The sequence below is a fragment of the Sciurus carolinensis genome, unplaced genomic scaffold (assembly GCF_902686445.1).
Source record: "Sciurus carolinensis unplaced genomic scaffold, mSciCar1.2, whole genome shotgun sequence".
NCBI classification, from domain to species: domain Eukaryota; kingdom Metazoa; phylum Chordata; class Mammalia; order Rodentia; family Sciuridae; genus Sciurus; species Sciurus carolinensis.
In genome coordinates this window covers 1,021,083-1,046,044 of record NW_025920153.1, presented here as the reverse complement: position 1 = coordinate 1,046,044, position 24,962 = coordinate 1,021,083, and the positions used below count along the sequence as shown (strand labels likewise).

At 35.4% G+C, this 24,962-nt stretch overlaps 1 pseudogene; it reads left to right on the top strand.

Moving 5' to 3' along the window:
- The first annotated feature begins 6,930 nt into the window (after positions 1-6,930).
- LOC124974541 (14-3-3 protein theta-like) overlaps positions 6,931-24,962 on the top strand; it is a 35,821-nt pseudogene continuing 17,789 nt past the window's right edge.

The following is a 24,962-nucleotide window of genomic DNA, read 5'->3' as shown; positions in this document are numbered from 1 at the left end:
CTCACATGGGTCACTTGTAGAGAATTTAATAGCAGCTTCTTAGCTCATTTAGTGCCGTTCATTAGGCAGGGTCTCCTTGATGAGGTGGCTTCCCTTGGAAACATCAGGGATGTCTCCCTTTTTCTATGACCCTCCTCTGCAGCAATGCACTGATTGGCTTTTTATCCTCCAGTGGCCTCATCAATCTCCTTGATCAGGAGGTTGTGTGACCCAGAGTTTCAAAGCTCCTTAGAGAAGTTCTCTTGTTCCCTGGATTCAGGCTGACAGAGGGCAAGACCTGAATACTGGCTTTTCTTGGCCTCTGTATTTAATCCCAATCTCTAAGTTTGATCTTAACCATCCAGCAAGTCAGTCTCACCAGTCATAAAGTAAGAGTACTGGACTTTATCTTCAGTGTTTATAACTTTACAGTCATTTACCCTTTTATTAAAGTACTACCACATACTATCTGTTTTGAAGGTGATGGCCTATAATCACAAGTTACCTAGGTTGTATGTTCTGGAAGCAGCTACTTCTGCAAAACAGTAACAGGCAACAGTTTTACAAAATGAAATTAGTAAGAGTTAAAACATATTTAGCTTGTATAATAGTTATCTTGAATTTTGGTTGAGTTCTACATTTTATACCCTGTTTGAGATCGCAGTAATCTTTACAACAAACATCAAAATTTGAGCACAACTTCAAATGAGTTAAAGTCTGGCTTACTTTGGAGCCATTCTAACATGCAGCAGTGTGAGGCAGAGCCTCATCTCAGGTAAGGCAGGGCTCTTCACAAATCTTAAGTAAAATGTTCTAATCCTAAAGCTAATTTTTTCCCCTTTTGCCATGACTAGCATGACCAAATTTTCAAGTTCAGTGAGGGTCAAAGGATTATTAGAAAATAAAGGTTTATAAACACAGATTTTGAAGATTAAGCTGAGATCAGATGGAGCTCTGTTCTCTTATGGAAATGCAGATCTAAAGAGTTATATTAGCAATCTTTATACATGTCTTATTATTAGGTTAAAGACTATGTAAGCATTATTCTTTGTTTTCAGGAAAGCTACAGAGACTAGAACACCTACGTAACTTTTTTCCACAACTGCAAAGTGCAATGTTAGGAACTCTGTGCAGCTCTCAAAGAAATTCACTGTCCAAAGTTACTGTAAGGTGGGCAGGAACTAGAGAAGGGAACTGATGAAACACTGGTTATGTAGCAAAATAATTTATTTCTGCCCAAGAGCTGTGTGCCTGAGAGATCAATGTAAGAGCTGATAGGATTCCTATACAGAGCCTCCCCAGGGAGGCTACTGCCATTTCAGTTAGGCATCTTGTGGTCCTACACAGGAACACTCCCAGACACCAGGCATGCTACAGTCATGAGATCAGAGACCCCAATCTCAGTCATTGCTGTCCCAGTTTTGCTATTGCACATTACACTCTTTCTTAAATGTCATTTTAAGAAGTTTACATATATTGATTTCTGAGTCCATATGAACATTAGTTAACACAGTCTAACATCATATCCAAAACAGGAATCAATCAAAGAAAGGCTGAGAGAGCTTTTAACTTTTCTTTTGTGTAGTGAAATGCTTTCACCTTCTATGATATGAACCTTTAAACAAATCAGGCTGTCACTACCTCTTAGAAATACATTTACATTTAAATTTTTATCTCAGTGAAATAAGTAAACAATTTTACATATATCTTACTGATAATAGGTCCCATAATAGAACACTAAATGATAGAAATAAATCCCCAATAAAATGTACTCTTTAAGTTTAAAATTACCATTACAGACAAGGTTATTCTGGAGAACAGCAGCTTGACAAATTTCCTGCTTTAAAACTTGTATACCTGGAAAATATGAATACATTTAATATACAAAGAGTGATCATTTCACAATTACCTTGACAATTTAATCTTACTAAATTTAGCTTTTAAAAAAATTTAGACTCTGTAACATAGTACAATACTCTTAACAGTTGTTTAACCATAATTGTATAAAGCCCCAATTTTTAAGACTAATTGTTCTAAAGAATAAAACTTAATAGACACAAAGTTAAGAGTAAATTAGTGTTTCTAAGAAATCCTTGTCATTTTACCATGTCATTTTACCATATAGGTTAAACTTTGGCTTATATCAGAACATTAGTATTTCACCTTAGGAAAAACCTTAAATAGCTTTAACTGTCTCATATACATACAACCAACTTAGTTACACATAAACTTGTTGAAACTTGCCCTTTACTTACACACAGACTTTCTTAGCACTTACTTAGACCCTCATGTATTCCATCACACAAGCACTTTCTTACCCAAAAACATTTCCTTTTCCTTTTTATTAAATATATTTTCATCCCCAGAACCTTTTATTTTCTCTTTCCTATCTGTTGACCCCTTTTTGTCCACATTCTGAAACAACTCTTATGAAATTTCTGAATTTAGACAAATTACTCCAATTTAACAAGATAAAATACTTTGTTGTTTATAGTACTCTAACTGAAACACAGTGAGAGGGGAGATGGTAACTCTAAATCCAAATCTAAGAGCTCCTTGGAGCTTTGCAGAACTGCAGGGGGAGCAGGGGGAAGTGGTAAGGGAGCAGATGGAATGCTCATCCTCTGTGTTGGGGTTTCACTTGTTAGAACATAACTCTTAATAACCTTGCTTTTAGTAATGACACAAAGCAATTTCAAACACTTTTTAATTTACGAACCTATGAAAACACCAATAATGTTTAAGTATGTTACTCCATGGAATTTAAGGACTTAAGAGTACTTGATGTTATTTAACAATTAGCATTTTAACTTTGCAAATTAATCAGATGTCACCAACAAACACATTTCAGTAGTCCCATACATGTTAAATTTAATTTACTTATTTTGAAAAAACCAAGATATCAGACAAGTGTCCTGAACAGTATTTGCCATCTCTTTCCTGTTGAAGAAAAGTCCTAGAAACAATTGATATTAGACATTGTTTAACATCAACATTTCATTAGTTTGACCACCTAGAGACTTGCGAGTTATTTCTAAATACATTTTACTTTTATTAGTTTACCCAATTTAAATCGAACCCTTTTAAATCATGTGAATAAAAGTATTTGGATCCATTTTTAAAATTTTAATTTTATGCACGCTTATTATCTATGTCAATTTTGTCAGGTACACATAGGCAATATGACCTTAAACAATAACACATACACATAACACAAAAGCAAAGGCCTTGTAATGTTTATCTCCATTGCAATATAACAGATGTTTAAAAATAACTCTAGAGTTGGATAAAAATAGAACTGATCAGAAAGAAAAAAATAATTAACCTAGGTATGTAGGATCAAAATTATGAGCTCAAAAATACAGCATTAAAGAAAAACAAAACAAAACAAGAGTCCTAGAAAATGAGTTAGTTCTGTGTAGCAGCCCAGGAGTTTAAAACGGACACCTTTTTTTTTTTTTCTTCAGGTCCCCCCCCCCCCCCCGCTCCCAGCTCCCACTGAGACTGCTGCAGTCTACATTCTAATGCAGGCTTCAGCAAGGCCAGGCAGGGGGGAGGGGAGATTCCCTAGGACATTTTAACCCTTTTTTTTTTCCTGGTTGAGAAATCAGGTTAGGTTTGAATGCAGAAATTTACAAACATTATTTCTCACTACTTTTGAGGAATGGAGCTGCTGCACTCTCTGCCTAGGGGGATTGGAGTAAACAAATCTCTCAGAAACAAGGAGAAGGACTGTAAAGTACCCTGCAATGAGTATCCCTAAGCCTAAGATCGGATTAACACAATAAAGAATTTAATATGAGACAGGAGTAAAGACCCTACGGTACAATACACAAACAGACAGACATATAGTGCACTAAATCAAAATTGGCTAGCTGGTATTTTGTCGACAAAAACAAGCAACTTCCGATTGCAACAAAGAGTCACCCAGATGCAACACAAAAACTGCCCAGATGCAACAAAGAGTCGCCCAGATGCGACAAAGAGTCACCCCGATGGGTCGAGGGGACATCTCCCGAGACCCTGCAGGGGTCCTATAGCGTGTCCGCCAGGACTTTGCCAGCCCAGAACCAGAACCTGCAGACAATCCAGACCAGAAAAAATGCAGCAATGCCTTACTCACTGGCTGAAGGTGTCACTTATGACTCTATGATTAGGTGTCTGGGTCGGCTTGGGGTATCCCGGGCAAGCCCCCAAGATGTTGTGCCCAGTGGCTCGAGACCCCACAAAGACCACCAGAGACCACGATCAATGCAAGCAACAGAGTCATTTATTAACAAGCTCCAGCCTGGTCCTCCATGCACTCGGTAACTGGTGATGCTAAGAGGTCCCGAGTCCATGTTTAGCAGGTTTTTTATAATGAAAGGCAAGCAGTTTTACAGTGTTATTTTTAATTGGTTAACATATAAAATTGTATACAAAGCACGTTATTTTAAGTTCTGGGTCACCCTGACCTCCAAGAGGAGGGTTGTCAGTCATTATCTTTAAGTTTGCTTTTGTGCCAGCAAAGTTTGCTTTTGGGTCAGCCACCTGGCCTTTACAGATAAGAGATGAAAATTCTTTGTGGCTTTTATGAGGGGTCGAGGGCAGTTTGGGAAGAGCCTCATATTTACACAGGTGCAGGCTTTTTCTATCTTTTCAGTAATACTGTCTCAGTCCACTATCTTTTCTTTGCTCACCCACCCCTGTCCCATTTTCCTCTACACCATTCAAAGTTCCTCCATTTTTCTCTCCCCCTCTCCCTGTTATATATCATCATTCACTTATCAGAGAAAACATTTGGCATTTGGCCTTTGGTTTTTTGGGCTTGGTTTATTTCACTTAGCATGATATTCTCCAACTCCACCCATTTGCCAGAAAATACCACAATTTTATTCTTCTTTATAGTTGAGTAATATTCCATTATGTACATATACCACAGTTTCTTTTTCTGTTCATCAATTGAAAAATATCTAGATTGGTTCCACAATCTAGCTATTGTCAATTGAACAGCTATGAACCTTGATGTGGCTGCATCACTGTAGTATGCTGATTTTAAGTCCTTTGAGTGTAAACCGAGGAGTGGGATAGCTGGGTCAAATGGTGGGTCCATTCCAAGTTTCAGAAAAGAAATTATTAAGGAAGGGAGATAAGAAGTGAGAAGTTACTGATGGTATGTGTTTCCCAAAATAGCCTAATAGTGAAGTCATGAAAGATGGAGTGAACTCTTGCCTTTTTGTGCTTCCCTTGATGGGGTGGAAAGAGGGGTCACCAGTGACCTCCTATTTGTATTTAGGATGATTCAAGAGATGGCTGTCTTACTTCTGTAACAGGATGTCTGACTATTTGGGTTAGGAATGAACCTGGGAGCTGATGCATACTCTTAAGATGAGAGAGAGAGAATGAGACCATCAAAATACTAACATTCCTCTACATTGAAAAATACTACCCATCAAATGAGCATGGTATGCTTCGTCAACTTCATTTCATGTTCTCTTCTAAGCAGGACAGTTTCCTTAAGCAGCTAAATTTAAATCCAAAAGTGCTTTGGCAAATACAGAGTAAATGAAGGTGATCATAGGGAGAATGTCATCAAACTGGTCTAGTGTGAAGGATGTTCTTTTTATCATAAGGACATACTTATGAGCAGACTGAAAGAGCACCATTAAACAGTCAAGGCACCCTTTGACAAGAAACAAATGACAAGTTTTTTTTGTTTTTTTCTGTCTTATTTTATTTTTAAAAAAATAAGCTCTTAAAATATATCATTATTATATTCCTTATAACATTAAAATTCTAAGATGCTTCTCATTGATTCAATTTTAAATGGTAACTTCTTGTATCAGCATCAATCTATAGATTAATTATCTTTTATGATTCCTTCTCCAGGAGATGACTGGTCATATTCATTCAAAAATAATTTTATTTCATTCAATATTTTATGACCTTATCTTCAAATTCTGGGTGTATCTTATTTTCTTAGGCCATTCTAAGTACATTATCCAGATGAGAGACAACAAGAGAAGGCATAAACTCTGGAGTCCAAAGATCAAGATTGTAATGTCAGCATGTCGCATCTTGGCTATATAATCTCAAAACAGGTAAGTTATAAATTCCTGTTTGTTTTTTTTGTTCTGTTTTTTAATCTGCAAAATGAAGGCGATGATAATGCCAATCCAACCTACCTAACAGTATCATTGTGAGCATCAAATATTATACTTCTGCCATTTGCAAATTGTAAAATTACTCTCAATGAGAGTTTAGACAAGGCATAGCAAAGATGGCTTATCTGAGCTCAATGATGTCTCAACTGAGAAAGATGCAATGCCTGGGGTGTCTTGGTGACTGGAGACTGGAATACTCTGATACATATTTATTAACATTACTGGTAGTCAAAACTGGGATCTAAGCTGGGGCTTTCAGCCATAATTCCTAAACATACTCTCTTCATGCTAGCTTCTCCCTAGCATACATTCCTCAGGGTTGTCAGACTTCTTACAAGGCAGCTAAAAACTTCAAATGCTAATATTCCAGAAAGCAATGTGAAAGCTATATTCATTTTATGACCCAGCCTCCATCACTTCTGCTGCATTTTATTGGATACAAATAAGTCACTAAGTTGGTTCAAATCCACAGTGAGGGGATATACATTCCACCTTTTGATGAAAGAAGTGCCAAATAATTTTCAGACATGGTTTAAAACCACCACATGTCTTGTTTAGAATGAGGAACTGGCTACTCTGCAGAACTAACTACTCACTCTCCTCTGCTCCCAAGATTCTATACCCAATCAAATTCTGTACCCTTTATTACCTGAAATCACTGATATATGTCAACATGCATATGAGAAAGGATTTACCTTCTTTTTTCAGTTTCTGAAGCTTCCACTGCATGCAAAAATAAATGTAGGTTCTTTTTGTTGGACATAGCCTGTCTACTCCTGGATACTTTGCCCTAAATCCCAGTGTTGCCATGAGCAATGTCAACATGCTGAAACCTTCCACCCCAAACAGTGTTCCTGGAACCTGTGACATGCCAAGCCAGATTGCAGTCTGTGCAGAAACAGAGAACACCTCCCTTTTATGGTGGTGTGGGCCATATGAGCATCGAGATAGTATCATCTTGCATTCTAAGTTCTTACAGACATTTTAGTCAGCACAATGCTTTTAGGTTTTGCTTACAATCCCTTTTTCCCCTAAGGTAGTTGTGTATTTACAGAAAACTGGAGAACAAAATCTACATAAAAAGAACAACTCAGAACCATTGTTCTAGTTGATGACTAAAACATTGTTAAGAGCATTGCTGCTGTGTCTGACTTTTTCTCCCCTGGAGATAAGTTTATTTTCAACCAGCATTTCTATCTTGAATCTTACATTCTAGTAGACACTAGATATTCCCACCAGTAGGCCAGATCTGCCCAGCCAGGTCTGATCCCACATTGATAATGGTCAACTACTGAGAAACAAGCATCCTCCCAGAGGCTTCTAGAGCTATAATCAGGTTCACTGATGTGTAACTGATAACAATTCAATACTTTCTTTCTGAATCAAGGTTATCATTATGAATAACATTCCCTATTGTTTAACTGTTACTTTCTAAAACTATTTAAGTGTGAATAAAAAATAGAATCATAGAGTTGATTCAGAACAACTTTCTCAATGAGCAACACTTGCAATTACCTCTGTGAAAATCAAGATTCTCTTTAAATATTTTAATAATGGGTATCTCAATAATATAGTACATTCAGCTGTCATCTCAATTTTCCAGACTTTCTAACTTTTTCCCATGGAGGACTTTGCTTCTAGAATGGTAAAATTTATTAAGATATTATATACCTAACTTTTAACAAAGAATTTTTATATCAGAATGTTATTCTTTCTTACAACATCTTGTTTATACTACCCTTGAGTATGTTAATAAGATAGAATTCTTCAAAATATTCTTTGTGAACTTGTTATTTTTTATTGTTAGTTTCTTTAAAGTTTGCTTTTACTGTAAGGTACAGTAAGCTAAATATTGTATGTTACCTTTTGGCAAAAAATAGGGGGAAAACTATATAGTTTAGAGGAGTTCCCCCTCTGAAGCTTTTCTCCTCTGGTTTCAGTTATCTGTGGTCATCCATGGTCTGAAAATAGCTAATGGAAAATTACAGAAATAAAAAATTGTAAGTTTTAAATTGCATGCCATTCAGTGAAGTGATGAAATCATGCACCATCTGACTCCATCCCACTGGGATGTGAATTATCTCTTTGCCCAGCCTATCCACACCATATATACTGCCCACCTGTTAGTCACTTAGTAACTATTGCAGTTATCAGATTAACTGTCATAGTATTGCTGTGCTAGTGCTCCAGTAACTCTTATTTTACTTAATAATGCCCCTAAAGCACAAGAATAGTAAGGATGGCAAATTAATTTCAGTGTATTATTATAATCATTCTATTTTATTATTAGTTTTATTAATCTTCTATGACTAATTTGCATATTAAACTCTATCACAGGTATGTATATTAAGGAAAAAATAGAATAAAGATTGGTACTATCCACAATTTCAGACATTCACTGGAAATCTTGCAATGTATCCCCCAGGGTAATGGGAAGGTGTGTGTGTGTGTGTGTGTGTGTGTGTGTGTGTGTGTGTGTGTATTTAATAGAATGAAATGGATGGGTAAGAACTAAGTGGAGCATTGGAGAATGGAAGTGAAACTTCTGAATCTATATTTTAATATATTTCTGTTTTAGTAAGCTTTTTCACTGCTGTGACTAAAAGACCTGACAAGAACAATTTTAGAAGAGGAAAAGTTTATTTGGGGATCACAGTTTCAGAGGTCTAAATCCAGAGACAGCTGGCTCTATTCCTTGGGGCTTGAATTGAGGCAGAGCATCATGGAGAGTGTGATGGAGGGATGAGACTCATATAATACTCAGAAAGCAGAGAGACTCCAGATATAAAATATATCCCTGAAAGGCACACCCCCAGTGCCTCCTCCAGCCTCACCCTACCTGCCTTCAATTATCAATCAGTTAATCCCCACGAGGGGATTAATTCACTATTTGAGTTAAGACTTTCATAACCCAATCATTTCATCTCTGAATGTTTTTACATTGTCTCACACATGAGCTTTTGGAGGATACCTAATATCTAAACTATAATAATTTATGAGAGGAATACATTAAGAATTTCAAATTTATGAGATAAGTTAATAATTTTAAAAATCTAAGTAAATGAACCTAATTTTATATCAAATTGAAAACATAATTGCCCAGAGAAAATGATTAACTGAAATATCTTTTATTTTAAAATGTGTGTGACTTTGGGAATTGAACTCAGGGTCTCCCACAGGCCAGGCATGTATTCCTCCACTGAACTCTATCCCCAGGCCCTCAATTTCTTTTTAATGTAGTTATCTGACTGTAGATTGTAACATGTAGAATTAGCTAAACTGCAACTTTCTCCCAAAATTCTCTTCCTTCATGTAAGTCCTATTCAGCCATTCTTTAAAAATACTCCCTGGAATGGTCCTGAGAAAATTCCCTTCACCAAAGCTGATAAGAAATGCAGTTAAGAGGGTAACTCAGAGTTGTTTTTTGGCTTTCCCCTTTAAGCCAGAACTGAGGATGAGAACTGGAGCCATTTCAATGGGACACAGGTTTAACTCTGTGGTGAAGGGCACCAGAGTCTCCTGCAGGACCCTACATCATGGAAACTGGGGCTAGAGTCCAAGACAGTGATTCTGACTCTTTGCAGTCCCTCTTCAGAGGTTCCCAGCCCAGCATCAGAAATTTCACTTTATGCTTGCTTTTCACAATTCACCTCCATCTTTCCTTCCTCTTTAAGGATTTTAAGTTCCTACAGCAGACACTAAAATACCAGCTGCACATAATCTGCTTGATCAGTTCCACAATGTCATCATATCAAGTCCCTCTAATAAATCCCTTCTTATTTATATTTCCTAAATCCTTCAACTTCTGAGTACAAATTGGAATATATTCTAAGTACAAATCAAACTACAAATGAATCATTATCTAGAAGGTTTATTATTGATAGTGGTATTGGTTTTGTCATTCTGAACAATTTTATAGTTATTGTGGAGTAGAGCAAATGAGTACATATGTTGATGTTGGAGAATGAGATTAAGAATCAAGATTCTTATTGTGTGATAAGTGAGAAACAAGTATGGAATGGAACAAGGGAAGTTGAAGACTTCCCCATGATGTCATATGTGAATTTGAAGTAGTAGAATGAACACAAACATACATGTGTGTACATGCTTGCATGTGTATTCTTAGCCTTCCTCACTGAAAGACATGCTTAGATGTAGAAATAAATATACCTGGTGCCTAGACCTTGATTTTGAAATGCCATTCTCCACTAAAAGTAACCTGATCTCCTTTGAGAAATGCCTGACTCCAGATATGGAACAATAAATATATAAATTAAGCTTGCATAGGATCATCCTTGGTAAACTCAATAGCAAGACATTATTAAAGACTAGTAGGTCATGTCAAAAGGAGAAAACTGCAAGAGTTCCACTAATGTGCTATGAAACACTTGGAATATAGGAATTAATGACAATAACACCTTGCAATATATTTAATTTTTAAAAATTTATAAGTGCCTAGTGATGAGGGGCGGGGAGAAAGAGAGGGAGAGAGAAAGATATTGAAAGAAAGAGATGAGATGGGGAAGTAAAACTTCTCTTTAGAGAAATTCCTACTTAATATATAGAGAAAGAATGATAGATTTTTTTAAATGACCATTTTGAAGCCACCAATGTAATAATTACTTCAGGTCAGAACTATCAAGAGTTGCTAAAATATTTATTGGATTCAAAACACTTGGGGAAGAAGACAGTTTATTGGTTTTATAATAGCATCACATAGACCTCTTATTCCTTCCAAAGGAAAAAGTGTACTTTTACAACAAAAATTGTCATATTCACCTCATTAACCAGACTATCAAATTTAGCATCAACAACAGGAGTACAATTCCACAATTATGTAGATCCTCATGTGATATATATCTATGTAGTATTTAGGCCAAAAATTGCTTAACCTGAGTGTAACCACAAGGAAACATTCAAATCCAGGATATGGGTCATTCTGCACAGTGAATGAATCTAACTCTCCAAAATTCAGTCTCACTGGAATGGGTGGCACATGCCTGTAATTGCAGCTACTCCAGAGGCTGAGGCAAGAGGATTTCAAATTCAAGGCCAGTCTTGGTGATTTAGAGAGACCCTATCTTAAAATAAAAAATAAAGAAGGCTGGGGATGTAGCATGTTAGAGTTCCCCTGGATTCAATCCCTAGTTCTGTAAAAGGAAAAAAATAATCAAGAACAAAAAAATCCAAGACTAGGAAACTATTATAGATTAGAAGAGATTAAAGAAACTTAAGAACCAAATGCAATGCATGAAATTTATCTTAATTCTGGGTAAGAAGCTATAAGACAATTTTGTCCTAATTTTTGTTAAATTGGGGGAATCAAAATTACCAAAAAGTATCAAATTATTTGAAATGATCAAATTATAATCAAAATATCAAATAATAATTATGAATTAATTTAAATATAATTAATGTTAATATCCTCATTTTTTAAGACAAATGATAAAGTGTTTATCACTTCATCATTATGAAATATCATTGTCTTCAACTTTAAAATGGTTCAGATGAAGAGCTACAAAGGTAAAACTGACTATAATTCCATGTTAAGAGCATATTTCTTTATAAATTTTTAAATTATTTTTTAGATATACATGACAGTAGAGTATATTATGGCATATTATGCATACATGGAGTATAACTTCCCATTCTTGTGGTTATACTTGATGTGTAGTTACACTGGTTGTGTGTTCATATATGAGGATACAAATGTTATGTCCATTTAATTCTACTATCTTTTCTATTCCCATCTCCCCTCCTTTTCCTTCATTTCCCTTTCCCCTCATTCCCCTTTATCTAAACCATTGAAGTTCTATTTTTCCCTCCTGACCCTTATTGTGCACTAGTATCTGCATATCAGAGACAAAATTCTGCCCTTGGTTTTTTGGAGTTGACTTGTTTCACTTAGCACAATAGTCTCCATAACCATCCATTTACTGGCAAATGTCATAAAGTCAACAAATACATGAAAAAAATGTTCAAATTCTCTAGCAGTTAAAGAACTGCAAATTAAAACTACACTGAAATTCCTTCTAATTCCAGTCAGAATGGCAATTATCAAAAATACAAGTAATGAAAAATATTGGTGAGGACAAGTAATGAAAAATATTGGGGAAAATGTACACTCATACATTGCTGGTGGGACTGCAAATTGCTGCAACCATTCTGGAAAGCAGTATGGATATTCCTCAACTTGGAATGGAACCATGATTTGACTCAGTTATCCCACTCCTTGGCACATACCCAAAGGACTTAAAATTGGTACACTACAGTGATGTAGTCACATCAATGGTTAGAGTAGCTCAATTCACAATAGCTAAGCTATGGAACCAAACTAGGTACCCTTCAACAAATGAATGGATAAATAAAATGTACATATACACAATGGAATATTAGCCATAAAAAACAATGAATTTATGACTAAAGAGTATATTTCTAATAGTACTCCACTTTTACAGATATCAGAAATTCTGTTACAACTTTTTGTGTCTAATGTCTCTGCTACTAATTTTCAAATATTTTACTTTTGTCTTTAACTCTTAAGTATATACACAGTTCTATGAAATCTTACTTCCTACTTCACAGAGAAGATAGAATCTTTATGATGTGAATACTTTAGCTTCCAGGTCCCCCAAGTATAAATGTATTGCTTGCTCATTCTTTTAGTGTTTTAGAGCTCTTCTTGGGGTTAGTTTGCACCATTTTCAATTGGCAGTATTAACATCAGACCCCATCCTTTGCTTGTTTCTTTACTCACAGAGCTTGGCTTAATTCAGGTTGCTGTAGCACAAATCATAGGCCAAATGGCTTATGAAAAACATAAATGTTTATGGTTCTAGAGGCTATAAGTCTGAGATCATAATGCCCACATGGTCAGGTTCTGGTGTGGGTCCTCATCTGGTTTACAAACTGTCATTCTATTATATTCTCCAGTGTTAGAAAGAGAATGTAATAGCTCTTGGGGTTTTTACCTGCCACCCCACCTGTACTGGAGATTGAACCAGGTCCTCTCACACACTAGGCAAATGCTTCATTACAGAAAGTCATCCCCAACCCTCTTTATTTTATTTTGAGATGGGGTCTTGCTAAACTGCCAGACTGACCTCAAACTTGCAGTTTTTGACCCTTAACCTCCCAAGTTTTGGATTACAGACATATGCCACTGTACCTAACACAGGGTTCCTTTTCATAAGGCCACTAGTCCCACTCACGAGGGCCCTAGTCCCAGGACCTTCCCAAATGCCAAACTTCTTAATACTATCACATTTGGGGTAATGATTTCAGCATATAAATAGTGGTGAAACAAAGAGTACTTTGTGACTTTCTGATCTCTTACCTGGCTATTGGTTTTATTTATAGTGATGGCTTCTAAATCTGTATCTTAGTCTAGACATCTCTATCTGGTCTTAACTTCTTTATATAGCTACCTAGTAGATGTCTGTACTTGAATATCTCAGAATCAGCACAAAGTCAGCAAGTTCCAAGCTAAGTTCTTTTAATTCCTACTCTGCTTCAGCAGCTGCATACAATAAAGAAATGTAGAAGACTTTTGCTTCCAGAATTGACATAGCTAAGTATTGAAATACCCAAGGTGAACATCATTCATCTTCTCAACTAGCTTATTTCTACTAAGTCTGCAGATATGTATTTATTCCTTTCTTGGAATTAATGTGCCTGTTAGAAAGTATTTATGAGAAATGAACAGTATTAAAATTTTCTTGATAATAGGAAACTGAGACAATTCAAGGCCATTGTAATTTTCCTTAAGATACTTGTCTTTGTAGCTTGACTTTACTGTTGGAAATGAAGCTATAGGAGGCGTAAAACCCATTTTCCTCTTTTTTTTGTCCCTGAAGAATTACTTCATTGTCATATTTTGAGCATTCAAGTAATTGTACATCTTTAGATGTGATTTACTTAATTACCCTCTGTGGAAAAATTGGTCCTAAGAAAATTATTTTGGAAATATGAAATATGCTTGACAAACTAAAGATTTTTAGAAATTAAAAGGTATGAAGTTATATTTCTAGAGTTGGTCTAGATAATAAGCAAACATGCAATTAATTCCTTTTTATTATCCTCAAAAAATAAAGTTACCATTAAAATAACCACAGATCTTAAGTGTTCTCATTTAGAGATATGTCTGTTTGTCTTTTTGAGGGAGTTAGAGAATGAATGTGGTGTCTTAGATATTGACACAGAGTATATCAAAGCAGCTGGTTGGTAGAGAAAAAGAGTATTGAGAGATTCTTGCAGGAGATAAAGAATGAGTGGAGAGGAGATGCTAACAAGACACTTTGGTAAAAGACATTGTGAGATGTGGGCTTGAGAATCTGGAAAGAAAGTGCATTGGATATAGGAATCAGGACTTTCTCTTCCATTCTGGCAATATGCATACAATGGCTCTGGGTATACCAGGGGGCTGCAACCATTGTATAAGCAGTGGGGAGCCTATGAAATGTCCCCTCAACACTAACACCAGTGATTCTCTTTCAGGCAGTGTCAAAGGCAATGGACAATGGCCAGGGTCAACTGAAGAAGATAACATGGTGGATCCTAAGTGGGAACTAGTTTTTAAACATCTGTAAGGCATAGTGCCAATGTTACACCATTCTGTTTCATCCACCATCTGTGTTTTATTCAGTGTGACATTCAGTTTTGGGAGTGATATTCCTTTTGGAGACTCCCAGAAATAATTACAGGCTACTTTTTATGAGCTGCTGAGGTTCAAACCATTAAACTGGTAGAAACTCAAACCATTATGATTTTGAGTTTTCAGTTACTATATCCTCATTTTATTCCTGTGGTCTGATAACATTGGGCACTCTAATCAGAGATTGTATTAGAGCAGGGGCCCATCTGGAGCCCAAACAGTGTTCCAGATTCATGTGTATTTGTAGGACTGGTGGGACTTGCTTGTCAATACTCCATTTGCATGAGGGCTTGTGGTTATATTGGGTCAAGGATCATAAATCAATGTTAAATGGAGTGATTTTTCAGAATTGTATCATATCATTCAGATTGTTCTCCATTCCTAATCATACCTGAGTTTTGAGGAAAATCTGTAAAAACATTGCATTCAATTTAAATTTGTTCAGCATGGAGCTTATAGCAATCTCCTATGGGAAAAATACAAACATAAACTATCCTGAAGTAGAGCCACGACATCAGAAGAAAATAATTAGATACTTTTTTTTTTGGTACTGGAGTTTGAACCCAGGGGTGCTTCTTCACAGAGCCAAAGCCCAGCCTTTTTTTTTTTTTATTTTGAGACAGGGTCTTGCTAAGTTGCTGGAACTGGCGTTGAGCTTGTGATCCTCTTACCTCAGGTCCTGAATTACTGGGATTACTGCTTTGCACCACTGCACCTGGCTACCGTTAAGAAATATTACCTGACACCATCTAGGCCCAGAGAGACAGGACACTTGGCCATGGGTCCAGAAATGCCTTGTTAGGGGTTTTTCCAGTCCTGCCAAGTTATAAAGAAAGGTGGGTCCAGGTGTAGTCCATAGAAAGTTTGAAATGTTACAGTCAAGATAAAACTTGACCAGGCCCAGAGGGCACATCTAAATGGTAGGGGCAGGTGAGGTAGACCCCCATGTCACCTGCTGCTGCAGGTGCACAGGTACCCCTCTGTTAGGTCAAATCTATGTTGTATTGTAGAAGAAGGTCCTATAAAACCAGCCAAAGTCCAAACTTGATTTCCAAAAGTGTCAACAAGAAATATGTGTTCAAACTGAATATGAATGGTGGCTACATTGTATACACCTTTAGGGATGACCTTGAACAAAAATGGGCAGGGAGATTTTTTCCATAGATAAGCTATGAGTGGTCCAACTGGTCATCCATGTTCTGTGGAGGAAGTGGCCAAAGATGAGACTATATGTAGATTCCTGAACAGTGGTCAATGAACAGAGTCCTAGACATAAAGGACTGATTGATGAAAGACAAAGAAATCTAGAGAAGAGACATGTGAATAGATAGATGAAGATTGGCACAAAATGTGTAGATATTTATGTCAATTATTAACCCAATAGACAGCATCCAATATGGTTAAGGTATTTGATAATTTTATGAGCCAATTTAACTGGGACACAGGTTACAGAGACATTTGGTCAAATATTAATCTGGATGTGTCTGTGAGGGTGTTTCTGAATGAAATTGGTAGAGTGAGGAAACCAGATTGCCTTCACTAATGAGGGTAGACCTTGTCCAGTCAGTTGAAGGCCTGAATAGAACAAAAAGACTGACCTTCCTGCAAGTAAGGCAGAATTTCCTCCTGCTTGACTTCATTGACATCAGTAGTTTTCTTGCCTGTGCTCTTGAACTGAAACATTGACTCTTTGTGGATGTTAAGCCTGCTGGATTTTAGACTAGAACTATACCATTGGCTCTACTGAATCTCCACTCTGCCAACTGCACATCCTAGGGTTTGTTAATATCCATATTTCTCCATAGAGAGGCAGACAGATCTATAGATAGATCTGGTTGACAGTTGGTTCTATATGATATACAGGCACTACCCAAAAGTACACAGCTGAATATTGGCCCCTCTCTGGTATATCTGTGGAGGACTGTGGTGAAGGGAGATCCTCTATATTGGCAGAAATTTGAAAAATGTACCTGGTTGTTCACTTTCCTTTTGCTGTACTTGCCTAGAAATCTTAGTTTGAAAAGGAGAAATACTTCTGCAAGAAGATGTTTTTAACTCCAATGAAATGTAATTTAAGACTACAGTTCAGCCATTTTGGGTTCCTCAAACATCTGAATCAACAAGCAAAAAAGGGAATTACAATGTTGGCTAGGATGATTGTTCCTGACTACCAAGGGGGAAATGGACTGCTTTTCCATTATGGCATTAAGGAAGAATATGTTTGGAATACAGGAGAGTTTAGTATTACCATGCCTTGTGACTAAGTTCAGTGGAAAATTACAGTAACCCAGACCAGGCAAGACTACTGATATCTCAAATCTCAGGAATGAATGTTTGGATCACACACTGGTAAATAATCACAACCAGCTTAGGTGCTTGCTGAAGGCAAATTAAATACAGAATGGATAGAGGAAGGTGGTGGTAAATACCAACTATGACCATCTAACTAGCTATAAAAGAAGAGGAACTGTAATTGTCATGAATATTTCTGTCTAATTTTGTTATGACTATATATGCAAATATCTTTGTTTCTTCTCTTACTCTTTTATGGTATAACATAAGATATATTGGCTTTATATCATAGTATTTAAGTTTTGTTAATGAATTAAGTAGTTAAATTATTTTTGTGGTACTGAAAATTGAACAGGGGTGTTCTACCTCTGATCTACATCCCCAGACCTTTTTATTATTATTAAAAATTTGATACAGGGTCTTGCTAAGTTACCCAGACTGGACTCAAACATGCATTCTGCCTGTCACAGGCCTCCTGAGTGGCATGCATCACAGTGCCTGGGTAAGTATTGTTAACTTTATATGATAGTATTTAAGTTATGAGATATCAAGGAAAAGAGTAAAGATCAATCAAGGACTTTGCCTCCTCTTCTGGGAAATGGGTTGTTTCCACTTGTATGCAGGATCATTGTATCATGTTACATGATTACATCAGGCAAAATTATGATGTTATTTTCTTTATTTGGAAATTATACATAGTTTAAGAAGATGTGTATGTGAACTAGTTTGATAAGGGGTGGGCCAGTGATAATTCATTTCATGCATCAAACTGACTGGGCCATAGACATTTGATCAAATGGCCTCAATGTTCTGGCCTCTCACTTATTAAGGTTGCTGGAATGGCTGCAGCCAGTGAATTTCCAGCCTGCCAGCTACAGAGATATATGATGAGCTTCCCTTTATTGAGGAAACCAGTTGCCATGTGGTGGCAAGTTGACCACATTAGGTATCTTGCTTTTTCTCATTCCATAGTACTAAAAGTACCTGGTAATTCTCAAAATCAACTGAAGAGCTCTAATTTACTTTTTTCTAAAATCTTTTTGATGATTTTACTCATAAGGAATGTAGAACAGTTCTGTCAATACTTATAAAAAAGTACAATTTGAACCGAAATTGCCAGATTGTTTTCCAAGAAGGCTCTAACACTTCTTGTTTCCACTACAGTGGGAGAATCTCATTTCCATATTCTTGTCAACTGTAAGAATTACCAATTTTTATATTTTGATAAATAGGTTTGAAGTGACACCTCTTTTGTTGCTTTATTTTATATTTCCCTGACTACTGGCAAATTGGTTGTATTTTAAAATATTTATTTGACATTAGATTTTCTTTTCTAATGAATTCTAATGAATTCTGTTCATATCTTCTGCTTTTTACTAGTCTTTTATTCTCTTTCTGCTTCAATTTGTAAGATCTCAATATTATAGTTTTTGAATATTTTTCTTCATTCTATATTATAAACATTTTCTCTGAATCTATTGTTTATTGATTCTGTTTATATCTTCCATATTTATTCATACAAAACTTTAAAATTTGAATTGAATCATATATTTCTATTTTTTTCTTTTATAACTTTTGCATATGTGTGATCCAAATTACTTTGCAAACTGAAAGAGCAGGATCAAAAATGCCAGACCAGTCTGGGTAACTTACCAAGACCCTGTCTCAAAATAAGAAACAAAAAGGGCAAGGATGTCGCTCAGTGGTAGAGTGCTTGTTTAACGTTTGTGACCCCCATGAGTTCAATTCCTAGTATCTAAAATTGTGTGGTGTATATATATATATACATTAATGTATGTTTATATTATGTATACATTATACACACACACACACACACACACACACACGTATTTAAAACTTGGCTTTTCAAACTTTCCTACCTACAGATTAAGTATATATATTCTTATATTGTTCCCCTCAAGAATTTTGTTTGTTTCATTGATTTTTAAGTTTTCAAAAAGTTCATCTGCAATGTATGTTTGTGTTTGTCATGAAATATAGATCTGAGGTTATTTTTTAATAGATAGTTTTCAAGCACCATTTATTAAATAATGCATCTTTTCCACAATGATTTGGACCACACACTTTTATCACATATTGCTTTTATATGTATATTAAGAACTCTTTCTGGATTCTTATTCCATTCAATTGATGTTTGTTTGTATCCTTAAGTTTTATAATGATTTCATAACAGTAACTTTTCAGTATGTTCTACTATCTATGTCTTCCTCAATATTTTGGTTTTCTTAGCCAATATTTTTTCATATAATCTTTAAAGATATTTTTACCACTTCTAACCCATACTTATACCCTATTAGATTTTTTATTAGAATTTCACTAAATGTATATACATCATTTTGAGAAATTATTCTTTTTAATATTAATCTCATCAAACACATGATTGTGTTTCATTTTGTTTAGAACTTGCCTTATGTTCTAATATAATATGTTATTATATTCTTCATTTAAATTCTTTGCCTTTCTTGTCAAATCTATCACTTGACATAAACTGGAGATGTTTTCTACCTATGTAAATGCAATATTCTGTCTCATTTCCTTTTTTACAAGCTTATTAATAGAAAAGAGAAAAATGTTATTACTCAGGGCTGGGGCGATAGCTCAGTTGGTAGAGTGCTTGCCTTGCAAGCAAAAGGCCCTGGGTTTGATCCCCAGCACTGCAAAAAAAAAAAAAAAAAAAAAACACACACAAAACAAAAAAAGTTATTACTCAAATATTTATCTTCAGTTATCTTAACAAAGTCTTTTAATAATTCTAGTGTCTTAAAATTTTGAATTTCATTTTCTTTCCACCTAATATTTATACCACTTTTCACATATTATTGAAATATATTGTGCTATCCCAGAAAATGTTAAAATAACATTGTTGATATAACATCACTGACTAATTATTGATCTTAGTGAAATAGTTTTGATGTTTTGCTATTTAGTATATATCCTGATTGTTTTGGATAAATAGCCTATTATATTAAATTTCCTTCTACTTTTACTGTATCCAGATTTCTTTTTTTTTATTATTGGAAACAAATGGGACACATGTTGTTTCTCTATTTGTACATGGAGTCAAGGCATACCATTTGTGTAATCATAAATTTACATAGGGCAATGTTGTTTGATTCATTCTGTTATTTTTTCCCTTTCCCCCACCCATCCCACCCCACTTTTCCCTCTATACAGTACATCCTTCCTCCATTCTTACAACCCTCCTTATCCCTAAACCTAACCCTAACCCTAATGCTAATACCTCTGACCCCCCATTATGTGTCCTCATTGGCTTATCAGCCTTTAGTTTTTTGAGATTGACTTATCTCACTTAGCATGATATTCTCCAATTTTATCCATTTACCTGCAAATGCAATAATTTTATCATTCTTCATGGTGGAGTAATATTCCATTGTATATATATATATGCCAGTTTCTTTATCCATTCATCAACTGAAGGGCATCTAGGTTGGTTCCACAATCTGGATATGGTGAACTGAGCAGCAATGAACATTGATGTGACTGTATCTCTGTAGTATGCTGATTTTAAGTCCTTTGGGTATAGGCCAAGGAGTTGGATAGCTGGGTCAGATGGTGGTTCCATTCCAAGCTTTCTGAGGAATCTCCATACTGCTTTCCAGAGTGGCTGCACTATTTTGCGACCCTACCAGCAATATATGAGTGTACCTTTTCCCCCACATCCTCGCCAACACCTATTGTTGCTTGTGTTCTTCATAATCGCAATTCTAATTGGGGTGAGATGAAATCTTAGGGTAGTTTTGATTTGCATTTCTCTTATTACTAGAGATGTTGAACATTTTTTCATATATCTGTTGATTGCATGTATATCTTCTAATGTGAAGTGTCTGTTCATTTCCTTAGCCCATTTGTTGACTGGATTATTTGTATTCTTGGTGAAGAGATTTTTGAGTTCTTTACAGATTCTGGAGATTAGTGCTCTATCTGAAGTATGATTGGCAAAGATTTTCTCCCACTCTGTAGGCTCTTTCTATGCATTGCTGATAGTTTCCTTTGCTGAGAGAAAGCTTTTTAGTTTGAATCTATCCAAGTTGTTGATTCTTGCTTTTATCTCTTGTGCTATGGGAGTCCTGTTGAGGAAGTCTGGTCCTAAGCCGACATGTTGAAGATCTGGACCTACATTTTCTTCTATAAGATGCAGGATCTCTGGTCTAATTCCGAGGTCCTTGATCCATTTTGAGTTCAGTTTCATGCACGGTGAGAGATATGGGTTTAGTTTCATTCTGTTGCATATGGATTTCCAATTCTCCCAGCACCATTTGTGTAAGAGGCTATCTTTTCTCCATTGCATATTTTTGGACCTTTTGTTTAGTATGAGAAAATTGTATTTATTTGGATTTATGCCCATGTCCTCTATTCGGTACCATTGATCTACCTGTCTATTTTGGTACCAATACCATTTTTGTTATTATTGCTTTGTAATAGAGTTGAAGATCTGGTATTGTGATACCCCCTGCTTCACTCTTTCTGCCAAGGATTGCTTTAGATATTCTGGGTTTTTTATTCTTCCAGATGAATTTCATAATTGCTTGCTCTATTTCTGTAAGGTACATCATTGGGATTTGAATTGGAATTGCATTGAACCTGTATAGCACTTTAGGTAGTATGGCCATTTTGAGAATATTAATTCTGCCAATCCAAGAACATGGGAGACCTTTCCATCTTCTAAGGTTTTCTTTAATTTCTTTCTTTAGTGTTCTGTAGTTCTCATTTAGAGATCTTTCACCTCTTTTGTGAGATTGATTCCCAAGTATTTTATTTTTTTTTTGAGGCTATTGTGAATGGGATAGTTTTTCTAACTTCACTTTCTGAAGATTCATCACTTATGTATAAAAGTGCATTGGATTTATGAGCATTGATCTTGTAACCTGCTACTTTACTGAATTCACTTATGAGTTCTAAAAGTTTTCTGGTGGAATTTCCAGGTTCCTCTAAATATATAATCATGTCATCAGTGAACACGGATAGTTTGAGTTCTTCTTTTCCAATTTGTATCCCTTTAATTTCTTTGGTTTGTCTAATTGCTCTGGCTAGAGTCTCAAGGATGATGTTGAATATAAGTGGTGAAAGAGGGCATCCCTGCCTTGTCCTGTTTTTAGGGGGAATGCTTTCAGTTTTTCACCATTTAGAATGATATTGGCCATGGGCTTAGCATAGATGGCCTTTACAATGTTAAGGAATGTTCACACTACCCTAATTTTTTGTAGTGTTTTGAGCATGAAGGGATGCTGTATTTTATCGAATGCTTTTTCTGCATCTATTGAAATAATCATGTGATTCTTAACTTTAATTTTGTTGATATGGTGAATGACATTTATTGATTTCCGGATGTTGCACCAACCTTGCATCCCTGGGATAAAACCCACCTGATCGTGGTGCACTATCTTTTTAATATATTTTTGTATGCAATTTGCTAAAATTTTGTTGAGAATTTTTGAGTCAATGTTCATTAAGGATATTGGTCTGAAATTTGCTTTCCTCGATGTGTCTTTGTCTGGTTTAGGTATCAGGGTGATATTGGCTTCATAGAAGGGAGGGTTCCCTCCTCTTCTCTTTCATGAAATTCTTTGAGGAGTATTGGAATGAGCTCTCTTTAAAGGTTTTGTAGGACTCAACTGAGAACCCATCTGGTCCTGGACTTTTCTTTGTTGGTAGGCTTTTGATGACCTCTTCTATTTCATTGCTTGAAATTGATTTATTTAAGTTGTGTACATCCTCATTGTTCAGTTTAGTTAATTCATATGTCTCTAGAAACATGTTGATTTCTTCGAGGTTTTCTTTTTTGTTGGAGTATAGATTTTCAAAATAGCTTCTAATTATGTTTTGTATTTCACTCGTGTCTATTGTGATATTTTGTTTTTCATTCCGAAGTTTTGTAATTTGAGTTTTCTCCTTTTTTCTCTTTGTTAGTGTGGCTAAGGGTTTATCAATTTTGTTTATTTTTTCAAAGAACAAACTATTTATTTTGTTAATTTTTCCGATTGTTTTTTTTGTTTCAATTTTATTGATTTCAGCTCTGAGTTTAACTATTTCCTGTGTTCTACTACTTTTGGTGTTGTTCTGCTTTTCTTTTTCTAGGACTTTGACCTGTAGTGTTAAGTCATTTGTTTGTTGATTTCTACTTCTTTTTTTGAATGTGCCGCATTAAATAAATCTTCCTCTAAGTATTGCTTTCATAGTGTCCCAGAGAAGTTGATATAATGTGTCTTTGTTCTTGTTTACTTCTAAGAATTTTTTTATTTCCCTCCTGATGTCTTCTGTTATCCATTTATCATATAATAGTGTATTATTTAATTTCCAGGTATTGGAGAAGTTTCTGTTTTTTATTCTGTCATTTATTTCTAATTTCAATGCATCATGATCTGATAGAGTACAAGGTAGTATCTCTATCTTCTTGTATTTGCTAACAATATCTTTGTGGCATAAAATATGGTCTATTTTAGAGAAGGATCCATGTGCTGCTGAGAAGATAGTGTATTCGTTCTTTGTTGGGTGGTATATTCTATATATGTCAGTTAAGTCTAAATTGTTGATTGTGTTATTGAGATCTATGGTTTCTTTATTCAATTTTTTGTGTGGAAGATCTACCAGTGGTGAGAGAGGTGTGTTACAATCGCCTAGTATTATTTTGTTGTGGTCTATTTGATTTCTGGAAATGAGAAGGATTTGTTTGACATACATGGATGAGCCAATGTTCGGGGCATAGATATTTATCATTGTTATGTCTTATTGATTTATGCTTCTCTTAAGCACTATGTAATATCCTTCTTTATCCCTTCTGACTAGTTTTGTCTTGAAGTCCACATTATCTGAAATGAGAATGGATACTCCAGCTTTTTTGCTGTGTCCGTGAGCATGGTATGTTTTTTCCCATCCTTTCACCTTTAGTCTATGGCTATCTCTTTCTATGTGATGAGTCTCTTGCAGGCAGCATATTTTTGGATTTTTCTTTTTAATCGAATCTGCCAGTCTATATCTTTTGATTGATGAGTTGAGGGCATTAACATTCAGGGTTATTATTGTGATATGATTTGCATTCCCAGACATTTGACTCATTTTTTTTTTGACATGATTCGGTTTCTCCTTTATTTGGCTATTCCTTTAGGCTAGTTCCTCCCATTGCTTATTTGCTTTTTTGTTTTTCATCTCTTCCTCATGGACTATTTTGCTGAGAATATTCTGTAATGCTGGCTTTCTTTTTGTAAATTCCTTTAGCTTTTGTTTATCATGGAAGGATCTTATTTCATCATCAAATCTGAAAGTAAGTTTTGCTGGGTATAAGATTCTTGGTTGGCATCCATTTCCTCTCAGGGCTTGTTAAATGCTGTTCCAGGTCCTTCTAGCTTTTAGGGTCCAGATTGAAAAATCTGCTGATATTCTTATTGTTTTCCCTCTGAATGTAATTTGTTTCTTTTCTCTCACAGCCTTTAAAATTCTGTCTTTATTTTGTTTGTTAGGTATTTTCATAAAAATATGCCTTGGTGTGGGTTTGTTGTAATTTTGTATATTTGGAGCCCTATAAGCCTCTTGTACTTGATTTTCCATTTCATTCTTCAGATTTGGGAAATTTTCTGATATTATTTCATTGAATAGATTGTTCATTCCTTTGGTTTGTTTCTCTAAGCCTTCCTCAATCCCAATAATTCTTAAATTTGGCCTTTTCATGATATCCCACAATTCTTGTAGATTCTGTTCATGATTTCTTACCATCTTCTCTGGTCAACTTTGTGTTCAAGATTAAATATTTTTTCTTCAGTGTCTGATGTTCTGTCTTCCAGGTGTTCTATCCTATTGGTTATGTTTTCTATGGAGTTTTTAACTTAGTTTATTGTTTCCTTCATTTCAAGGATTTCTGT